At 35.7% G+C, this 11,007-nt stretch overlaps 1 long non-coding RNA gene across 1 annotated transcript; it reads left to right on the top strand.

The window, feature by feature from the left end:
• The first annotated feature begins 1,185 nt into the window (after positions 1-1,185).
• Positions 1,186-10,789, top strand: LOC113357450. The gene is made up of 3 exons (XR_003363628.1): positions 1,186-1,399; positions 9,212-9,296; positions 10,309-10,789. It is a non-coding gene; the product is annotated as an uncharacterized LOC113357450 (long non-coding RNA).
• Positions 10,790-11,007: the final 218 nt, after the last annotated feature.

Genomic DNA, 11,007 nt, shown 5'->3' with positions numbered 1-11,007 from the left:
ATTGGGGAACCGAACTTCTTAACCCATAACAAGTTATGATTAAGAGGGGACGATGTTTGTATCCTATTATTCTAGACCAGAAATGGGCTTACTTGGGCCTAATATGCTCCTCTTATTAGTAAAACATGGCTCACTAGGCCTCACAAGCACCATACATAGGAGCCCATGTGCAAAAGTACAAATCAAGCAAGGAACCCCATCACCACTGCCACGTCAGCAACGTTGGACAATTAGAAGGTCTCACGTCAACTGTAAAGTGCCACGTCTGCATGCCGCGTCAACAATCGTGGTGAATTAGAAGGCGCCGCGTCAGTAGAAAGGACGAGGACATCATATTTCGTTAATGCCATCAGGATATGCCAGGAATATTCTGTTAAGGTTAATGGCATCAGAATATGCCGATAATATTCCGTTACCGTTAATAGATCCGTTACGCCGTCAGCATGACGTCATCATCGTCAGCAGCAGGAGGTTGTCGGCAACTGCATCTTCTCCGACGACGGTGGCAACAGCAGTTCACCGGCGGCGAAACCCGACGGCCTCGTCCGGCGGCGCAACCCGGCGGCCGTTGCCGGTGGCGTTTCTCCGTCCGATATGTCTCTGTACTTCGTGGTCAACCTATTACGATGGTCCATAGATTTTTCCGCCCCGCTACTTTATACTGTTGGATGTTTACACCCGCCGAGCCAAGCCAATTTGGCTCGTCCAACTGAGTTGCTAACCGAGCCAAGCCAATGGCTCAATGGATTTTTCAGCCCAATGTTATTAGTCTTTCGGATATTTCCTCCCCTTTGCGTGGGCTTGGACTATTTCACCTATTTTCTTGGGCTTGGTCAATTACTCTCTATGGTGGCTTAGTTCCATAATTGTAAGGACCCTCAAGCTCATCAACGTTATTAGACCAGTCAAGATATGATTTAGCCGCTATTGACTCAATTAGTTAAACATAAAATCTAATTAATAGAAATTAATCTAACAACGATCTAGACACGAAACTAGTAGCACTGGATAGATCTCGAAAATTTATGCGAAATAGACTACTCAAACTTGTCATTCGGATAACGGATAAAGAAGATATCATCGGATGAGTATGAAGGGAAAAATAGTAATTTTTTCTTAGACCGACTTGGCTTCCCTTATCTATTTCTTGGTGCCTCAGTATTTTTCCTTGGTCTTATCCCTAGACCGATCGAAGAAGAATTCATTTTCTTCTCTTCTCTTCTTCTTTCTTTTTTCCTTTTCTTCTTCTCTGTTCTTCTTCTCCTTCTCTCTGTCGATCCGATCTCAGAGATTTGAGTTCTTTTGTGTGAGAGTTTCATGGAAACCTTGTTAGTTTGTTGATCTGGGAAAGAGGGTGATGATGCTGCTATCGATTGAGTTTTGGAAGAAACAGAAAAAGGTAATTTAGAGAATTAAATTTTGGGTTTCAGTTAATTCGATTATCTTCTTGGAATTGTTGTTATTTGATTATATTAGTATATGGGTACGTGTTTGATTGAAGTCTAGATGGATGTATGCAGTTTAATTTGATTTCTTAGAGAAACTAGAATTCCAGTTCTTCCCTAAATCGAATTAGAAATTAGGGTTTGAGTTTATAATTGAGGTTCAATTGAATGATGTTGAAAAGAAGAAGAATTGGTTTTGGGTTTGATTAATTGTAAAGTTTAATTAAAGAGTTCAAGGAATTAGAATTCTGTAATAGAGAGGATATGCAGTTGAGCTGTAAATACAGAATTCTAAGGAGTGGAGATGTGTTAAGTGTTGAAGCATTGAAGATGAGTGAAATTGCACGTGTTCGTGTTGCTGCTTAGGTGACTGAGTAGGAGATAAAAGTGGTGATCATTTTAGTTGAATTACTGGTGAGATGTAGTAACTGATAGGGTTGTGATTGGAACTGGGATTGGTGAAGTGATAAAGGAGATGTTTTAGATAGTGAGTTTGAGATTTCAGTGGTGGACAAGAAATAATGAACTTATGCTGTTGTTTATTCAAGATGATGACTGTCTTTGTGTATGTTCATGGTTGGTTTATGTGGATATCAGTAATTGTGATGCTAAGATGGTATGAGGGAATGTTTGATAAGATGCAAAGAAGTTAAGATGTTGTTGAGCCACAGAGAATAAAGATAAGAAGATGATGATGGGAAGATTGTTGTTGTTGAGAAGGTGATGTGTTGGGTTTGTCAGCATGGTGGATTGCAGGGAAGAGTTACTCAAGTAATTTTAGTTGGAGTAGTGTTTAATTTGTTGAGGTTGAATTGCAGGTGAGAAGAATTAGAACACATCTCATGGATTGGTTGTAATGCTGATAATAAGTTGCAGGTGATCATAGTGGTGTAGTTACAAACTGGGAATAAGTGTTGGAGATAAAAATTGCAGGATTTAATATGAAGTTTATGGCTCAATGTAGGATTAAAGTTGAGCTATAACTATATTTGGTTGAACTGGTAGAGATTAGGTTGCGAGTACAAGGTTATTGAGATGAAGATCAAATAGTTAGTTGAACTGAAACTACATGATTGTAATGGTTTGTGAAATGCAAGATTATGTATTGGAATTAGAATTAGAATTGGTGAATCTATTGTTTGAAATCTGTATTGGAGTTTTTTAGTGATGTGTGTTGTTGTTGTGTTGCATAATGATTGTGTATTAGTGTTATTTGGCCTGAGCAATGGCTCTGGATTATGCTAAGGCTTTGGCCTTGTGTTTGAGGCCCATTTAGTTGACTAAGTATATCTGACTGAGTTGAATCGGTTCAACTCAGAACTAGCTCAGTGAGCCAAAACTAGACTTGACCAGTTGACTATTGACTTGACCGTGGACTTGATTGGACTTTGACCTGGACTTAGACGTTGACCCTTAGTTTGACATGTGACTGTTAGTTGACTCTGGTGGACCGGACCTTAGGTTAATGGACCTGGGCTTAGGTTTAGTTTTCTTATTTTGATGTACCCGACCCTTAAGGTCGGGATTAACCTTTGGTTCCTTCTACAAAGTTGTAGATACCCTTTAGCCTTATCAAATGGACTATATATTCTACCTAATTGAATTAGTAAACTTTTGTTATGCTAAAGATAGATAATGAAATGATGTAGAACCATAAATGGGCTTAGAATCATTAGATAGATCACTTAGCCTTTAACTAGAGAATTGTATGAGATATTGTTATGAGCTTTGTGTGAGCCTTTTGGCTAATCTCTTAGAGTGCTTGTGTGATTAACGGTTACTCTGTATTAACAATGATCGATTCAAAGGACGAACCAGTAGATTGTGAATCTTGAGGTTGGCGAGGCTTGTCTTCAGAACAGGTGGGAACTCTTGTAACTCTCTTGTAATCATTAAGTTACTTTTTACAGCGAGCATGATGTGTCTTATTATTTTTGAGCATGTTTGAATATGACTACATGTTCTTATGCAATACATGTTTGAGTGCAATTGAATGAGTATGTTGCGTATATGCATTGCATAGTCTCCTCGCGAGGATTGTCTGTGTTCTCCCTGGATTCTCGCTAAGCGTTTATAGGTGGGAAAGGCCACGCACTAGTACGTAGGTGAATATCGATACCCAATATTACTATAGGTCAAAGCAACCTATAGATTACATAGACCCTAGAAGTTGTCCGGTGGCAGTTGTGGGTTGATATTACTATTTTATACCTATTTTACTATAGGGGGAATGACTCTTTGCCTTGAGGGTACCTGCGGGACACATCGGGGTATCACTGGGTAGCGGAGAATAATAGTCCCTCAGCTATCAAATATATGTGGGGAGATTGGTCGTTTGCATATCATGCTTGATTTTTCAGTCTTAGTAGTTCGACTGGGTTACTATGATCTCGACTCAGGAAGAAATTATAGGTTCCTGGTAGGATGGGACCTATTGGGAACCTGTTGTGCGGGGTCGAGTCATAGTAATCAAACCTTCTTATATATTCTAGACTTAGATGGTGGCATCAAAATTTATGAGGAGTAAGCATTCCACCAAAATATCTTATGGTACCTGGATTCGTGCTATCATTTGAGACTGGAGTTATTCTAGCATCTTCTCCTTCATTAAGTGAGACGAGGTTGGGATGACACATGTTTAGGTTGCTCTATTTCATCTCCGTAGATCCGTCCGGCGGTGGATCTTTTATAGATATTGTAAAAGAACACAATATCTGGGGAGGTGAGTTGGAGTAATCTTTTGCTTTGTGTTGTGTGTAAATGATGTACAAATATTTTCTCTAGTAGAATTGTGAAGTATGTTAGTGATTACTTGAATGTTATAAAGGTATCCACTGAACCCCCTTTTTGGGATGATGTGCTCACTCGTTCCCACTTCAGTTTTTTCAGTTATCAGAAGAGATGGTGCTCATGAAGATGTTCGTTTTCCTAACTTAAATATTTAACGTTGATGCGAATCATATGAATCACTCTAGGTCTGTACACTCTGTTGTAACTCACAAATACATTATTTTATTGATAAAACTTGAGAGATTCTTCATTTACATTTGCTCGAGTGATGGATTTAGTTTTGGGTTGAGTTTTGTATCAGATTTCTAATTTGGAATTTAATTATAGGATTTAGATCCTTAATGCCTCATTAGGTAGTTGAACTCCTGGGTTAGTAAGTAGCTTAATTTTGGGGCGCTACAAACTTGGTATCAGAGCTCACTATTAGATCTTACATGGGAAACAATAGATAATAGCCAGTGTCAGATAGATTGTTAGAATAGTTTAGGATTGGGTTGGGTTTGTAAGATAAATCGTAATTCACTAAAACAATCAAGAACTAAAAGATTTTTGAATTGAATTGTTTGATTGTCTTGTATACCATGTTGTTTTGTTTGCTCATAATGTTGTGTATGTATGTTCATATATAAAATAATAAGTAACAATTGTAGATTGAAACCAATTACATTATAGTTTGAAAATTTAATAAAGAATCAGAGATTAGTTAGTCTCAGTTATTTAACATCTAAATAATCCAGCACTGGGGAATAGTGAGGTTTGAAATTCTGGTGTGTTGTGTTGTCTTTGTTCGTAGGAAACCGTCGTCGAGTCTTGCTAACCTGGACAAGCCAACTACAATCATGAATTGTCATTCATATTAGGAGGACTACCTTCTATTAGTAAACTGATAGATCCCAAATTTTATTTAGAAACTAACAGAGTACCTTTTCTCCTAATTAGAACCATTAGTCTATTAAGTAGAAATTAAGTTAAATTGCAAGAGTTGTTAAGATAATAGTTCAAACATTAATGTTAATAATAATAATTGATAATAAGGTCACTAATAATCATAATAGGAGTAATATTAACACTTATCAAGTAGTTATGCGATATTATTAATTACTATTTACGGTTAACTTTTGCCAACTAAACTAATTTAAAAAAAAAAATAGAAAAACATTATGTTGCCTCTAAAACCAGATAGTTAAAGTAAGATCATTAGAGTTAGATTTAATAATGTGATGATACTATATAACATTAAATGCTTCATCTTGTTAATGGTCTTATATTAAATATCTTTAGTCATATAAAAGATTTAATGAGCCACTAGTGTAATTAGAATCATTAATCTATTGAAATAAAAAAATTGTTAATACATTTATACGAATGAGTTTTGTAGATTAAATTAGTGACATATTAGAAATTTATGTTTGGCGCATAAACCAGATTGATAATATACGACTTATTCGATTAAAACTTAAGAATGTGGGGATATATAATGCATAAAATTAAAGGGGACTAAATTTTTTGGTAATCTTATACTTGCATTAATTTTAGTTCAATAACTGATTTAGTTGATCCATAAAAATTAAACAAACATACATGAAGAAGTAATAATAACGTTTGGATGTTTAGTACAACAATAGACTTGAAAGAAAATAAATCTTTATATTAACAGGATACTTTACGTCAATAGAAAAATATATAAAAACTATTAGGGTACACTACAATTTTATAGGACTCAAATTAAAATAATATTAAGTTACCAACGTTAATATTTGACAAGACTTATAGTATACGGACTCGATATGAATAAATAAAATCAATTATGTTGATCTTTACGATGTAGAGTTATATTTAGAAAATTAAGACTTAGTGCACCAATTGGGCTATCGACACACCAATAACAATAATAATAAAGATAGTGAGATTAGTAATACAGCTGATAATAATATTTCAATAATTTTGTTAATAGAAAATTTAAAGTAGATAATATTTGGGAAACTTATATATTGTATAACAATAAACTTTAAAACATTAGATGTTATAAAGTGAAGTAAAAATCAAAAAATTTAATTAGTTATATGGATGAATACATAACAAACATGAAACTATATCTTAGTACTAGGTATTAGACTATAAATATTAGTGCAAACAATCTAGACATACTTATTTATTGGGATATAAATTTATAGGATAAGCCAATTATATTATAATTTAGTAGTCTAATAAGAATTAATATAAGAATAATTAGTCTAAAAATTGTGATAACATAGGCAATCTGATACAGGAAAAGTAGTGAGATTAGTATATTTGATAGATCCTGAATATCATATAGAAACTTCATTATAGGGTATCTTCTGATGTACCTTGAACCAGTAGTTTATTAACATATAAAATAGTCTTTTGAACCTAGAGCTACGAATTTTAATTGTAGAAAACCAAATAGGCTTGTGTTTCTTTTCTTGTTGTTTCGAACTCATTTAAAATGAATTGTTTTCTTTCGCGCGTTTGTAAGTATGAGCAGTACTTGCACTTAGGCAAGAGATAGTATGTTTCTTTAAGGTGGGGAGTTTTGAAGACCAGAAGGGCGGTTTGATTTTTGGGGACGAAAATGTATAAGGTGGGGAGAATGTAAGAACCCTCAAGCTTATCAACGTTATTAGATCAGTCAAGATATGATTTAGCCGCTATTGACTCGATTAGTTAAATGTAAAATTTAATTAATAGAAATTAATCTAACAACGATCTAGACACGAAACTATTACCACTGGATAGATCTCGAAAATTTATGCGAAATATACTACTCAAACGTGTCATTCGAATACCGGATGAAGAAAATATCATCCGATGAGTATGAAGGGAAAAATAGTAATTTTTTCTTAGACCGACCTGGCTGCCCTTATCCATTTCTTGGGTGCCTCAATATTATTCCTTGGTCTTATCCCTAGACTGATCGAAGAAGAATTCATTTTCTTCTCTTCTTCTTTCTTTTTTCCTTTTCTTCTTCTTTGTTCTTCTTCTCTTTCCCTCTGTCGATCCCGATCTCAGAGATTTGAGTTCTTTTGTATGGGAGTTTCATGGAAACCTTGTTAGTTTGTTGATCTGGGAAAGAGGGTGTTGATGCTGCTATCGATTGAGTTTTGGAAGAAGCAAAAAAAGGTAAATTAGAGAATTAAATTTTGGGTTTCAGTTAATTCGATTCTCTTCTTGGAATTGTTGTTATTTGATTGTATTAGTATATGGGTTCGTGTTTGGTTGAAGTCTAGATGGATGTATGCAGTTTAATTTGATTTCTTAGAGAGACTAGAATTCCAGTTCTTCCCTAAATCGAATTAGAAATTAGGTTTTGAGTTTATAATTGAGGATCAATTGAATGATGTTGGAAAGAAGAAAAATTGGTTTTGGGTTTGATTAATTGTAAAGTTTAATTAAAGAGTTCAAGGAATTAGAATTCTGTAATAGAGAGGATATGCAGTTGAGTTGTAAATACAAAATTGTAAGGAGTGGAGATGTATTAAGTGTTGAAGCATTGAAGATGATTGAAATTGCACGTGTTCGTGTTGCTGCTTAGGTGACTGAGTTGGAGATAAAAGCGGTGATTATTTTAGTTGAATTACTGGTAAGATGTAGTAGATGATAGGGTTGTGATTAGAACTGGGATTGGTGAAGTGATAAAGAAGATGTTTTAGATAGTGAGTTTGAGATTTCAGTGGTAGACAAGAAATAATGAACTTATGTTGTAGTTTATTCAAGTTGATGACTGTTTTTGTGTATGTTCATGGTTGGTTTATGTGGGTGTCAGTAATTGTGATGCTAAGATGGTATGAGCGAATGTTTGATAAGATGCGAAGAAGTTAAGATGTTGTTGAGCCACAAAGAATAAAGCTGAGAAGATGTTGATGGGAAGATTGCTGCTGTTGAGAATGTGATGTGTTGGCTTTGTCAGCATGGTGGATTGCAGGGAAGAGTTAACTCAAGTAATTTTAGTTGGAGTAGTGTTTGATTTGTTGAGGCTGAATTGCAGGTGAGAATAATTAGAACACAGTTCATGGATTGGTTGTAATGCTGATAGTAAGTTGCAGATGATCATAGTGGTGTAATTACAAATTGGGAATAAGTGTTGGAGATAAAAATTGCAGGATTTAGTATGAAGTTTATGGCTCAATGGAGGATCAGAGTTGAGCTATAATTGTATTTGGTTGAACTGGTAGAGATTAGGTTGCGATTACAAGGTTATTGATATGAGATAAAATAGTTAGTTGAACTGAAACTACAGAATTGTAATGGTTTGTGAAATACAAGATTATGTATTGGAATTAGAATTAGAAATGGTGAATTTATTGTTTGAAATATGTATTAGAGTTTTGTAGTGATGTGTGTTGTTGTTGTGTTGCACAATGATTGTGTATTAGTGTTCTTTGGCCTGAGCAATGGCTCTGGCTTATGCGAAGGCTTTGGCTTTGTGTTTGAGGCCTATTTAGCTGACTCAGTATATCTGACTGAGTTGAATCGGTTCGACTCAGAACTGGCTCAGTGAGCCAAAACTAGACTTGACCAGTTGACCATTAACTTGACCGTGGACATGACCCTTGACTGTACTTAGACGTTGACCGTTAGTTTGTGATCGTCAGTTTGACTGTTATTGACCGTTAGTTGACTCTGGTGGACTGGACCTTAGGTTAATGGACTTGGGCTTAGGTTTAGTTTTCTTATTTTGATGTATTGGACCCTTAATGTCTGGATTAACCTTTGGTTCCTTCTACAAAGTTGTGGATACTCTTTAGCCTTATCAAATGGACTATAGATTCTACCTAATTGAATTAGTAAACCTTTGTTATGCTAAAGATAGATAATGAAATGATGTACAACCATAAATGATCTTAGAACCAGTAGATAGTTCACTTTGCCTTTAACTAGAGAATTGTATGAGATATTGTTATGAGCTTTGTGTGAGCCTTTTGGCTAATCTCTTAGAGTGCTTGTGTGATTAACAGTTACTCTGTATTAACAACGATCGATTCAAAGGACGAACCAGTAGATTGTGAATCTTGAGGTTGGCGAGGCTTGTCTTCAGAACAGGTGGGAACTCTTGTAACTCTCTTGTAATCATCAAGTTACTTTTTACGGCGAGCATGATGTGTCTTATTATTTTTGAGCATGTTTGAATATAACTATATGTTCTTATGCAATACATGTTTGAGTGCAATTGAATGAGTATGTTGCGTATATGCATTGTGTAGTATCCTTGCGAGGATTTTTTGTGTTCTCCACGGATTCTCGCTAAGCGTTTATAGGTGGGGAAGGCCACGCACTAGTACGTAGGTGAAGATCGGTACCCAATATTACTATAGGTCAAAGCAACTTATAGATTACATAGACCCTAGAAGTTGTTCGGTGGAAGTTGTGGTTGATATTACTATTTTATACCTTTTTACTATAGGGGGAATGACTCTTTGCCTTGAGGGTACCTGAGGGACACATCAGGGTATCACTGGGTAGCGGATAATAATAGCCCCTAAGCTATCAAATATATGTGGGGAGCTTAGTCGTTTGCATATAATGCTTGATTGTTAAGTCTTAGTAGTTCGACTGGGTTACTATGATCTCGACTCAGGAAGAAATTTTAGGTTCCTGGTAGGATGGACCTATTGGGAACCTGTTGTGCGGGGTCGAGTCATAGTAATCAAACCTTCTATATATTCTATACTTAGATGGTGGCATCAAAATTTATGAGGAGTAAGCATTCCACGAAAATATCTTATTGTACATGGATTCGTGCTATCATTTGAGACTGGAGTTATTCTAGCATCTTCTTCTTCATTAAGTGAGACGAGGTTGGGATGACACATGTTTAGGTTGCTTTGTTTCATCTCCGTAGATCCGTCCGGCGGTGGATCTTTTATAGATATTGTAAATGGACACAATATCTGGGAGGTGAGTTGGAGTAATCTTCTGCTTTCTGTTGTGTGTAAGTGATGTACAAATTTTTTCTCTAGTAGAATTGTGAAGTATGTTAGTGATTACTTGAATGTTATAAAGGTATCCACTGAGTCCCTTTTTGGGATGATGTGCTCACTCGTTCCCACTTCAGTTTTTTCAGTTATCAGAAGAGATGGTGCTCGTGAAGATGTTCGTTTTCTTAACTTATATATTTAACGTTGATGTGAATCATATGAATCACTATAGGCCTGTACACTCTGTAGTAACTCATAAATACATTATTTTATTGATAAAACTTGAGAGATTCGTCATTTACATTTGCTCGAGTGATGGATTTAGTTTTGGGTTGAGTTTTGTATCAGATTTCTAATTTGGAATTTAATTATAGAATTTAGATTCTTAATGCCTCAGTAGGTAGTTGAACTCCTGGGTTAGTAAGTAGCTTAATTTTGGGGCGCTACAATAACCCTAGAGGAAGTTTCTGGAAACAAGGAAAGTTTTGGAACACTCCAGGAGGCATGCAGGACCAGTCATTACAGGAGGCATGCATGACCAATTATTACAGGAGGCATGCAGGGCCAGTTATTGCAGGAGGCATGCAAGGACAGTTATTGCAATTCATGCCTGCCTCGAAAACAGAAATAGGTAACATATAAATGGATGGTTTGCAATCCTAAATGGTAAGAAATCTTCTCTACACAAACCCATGTGAAAAACTCTAGCTAACTTAAGCATCAGAGGGTTTTTTTGCACCCCCCTCCCCCCCACCCACCCCAACAGTGTTTACGTGGAGAGAAAGGCAACGGTTCGATCATCAACAAATCACCATCAGATTTACCTTACAAACAGT

Source organism: Papaver somniferum, chromosome 3, assembly GCF_003573695.1.
Source record: "Papaver somniferum cultivar HN1 chromosome 3, ASM357369v1, whole genome shotgun sequence".
NCBI lineage: Eukaryota > Viridiplantae > Streptophyta > Magnoliopsida > Ranunculales > Papaveraceae > Papaver > Papaver somniferum.
The sequence above is the reverse complement of the archived record's forward strand: the minus strand, read 5'-3'. Positions and strand labels throughout refer to the sequence as shown.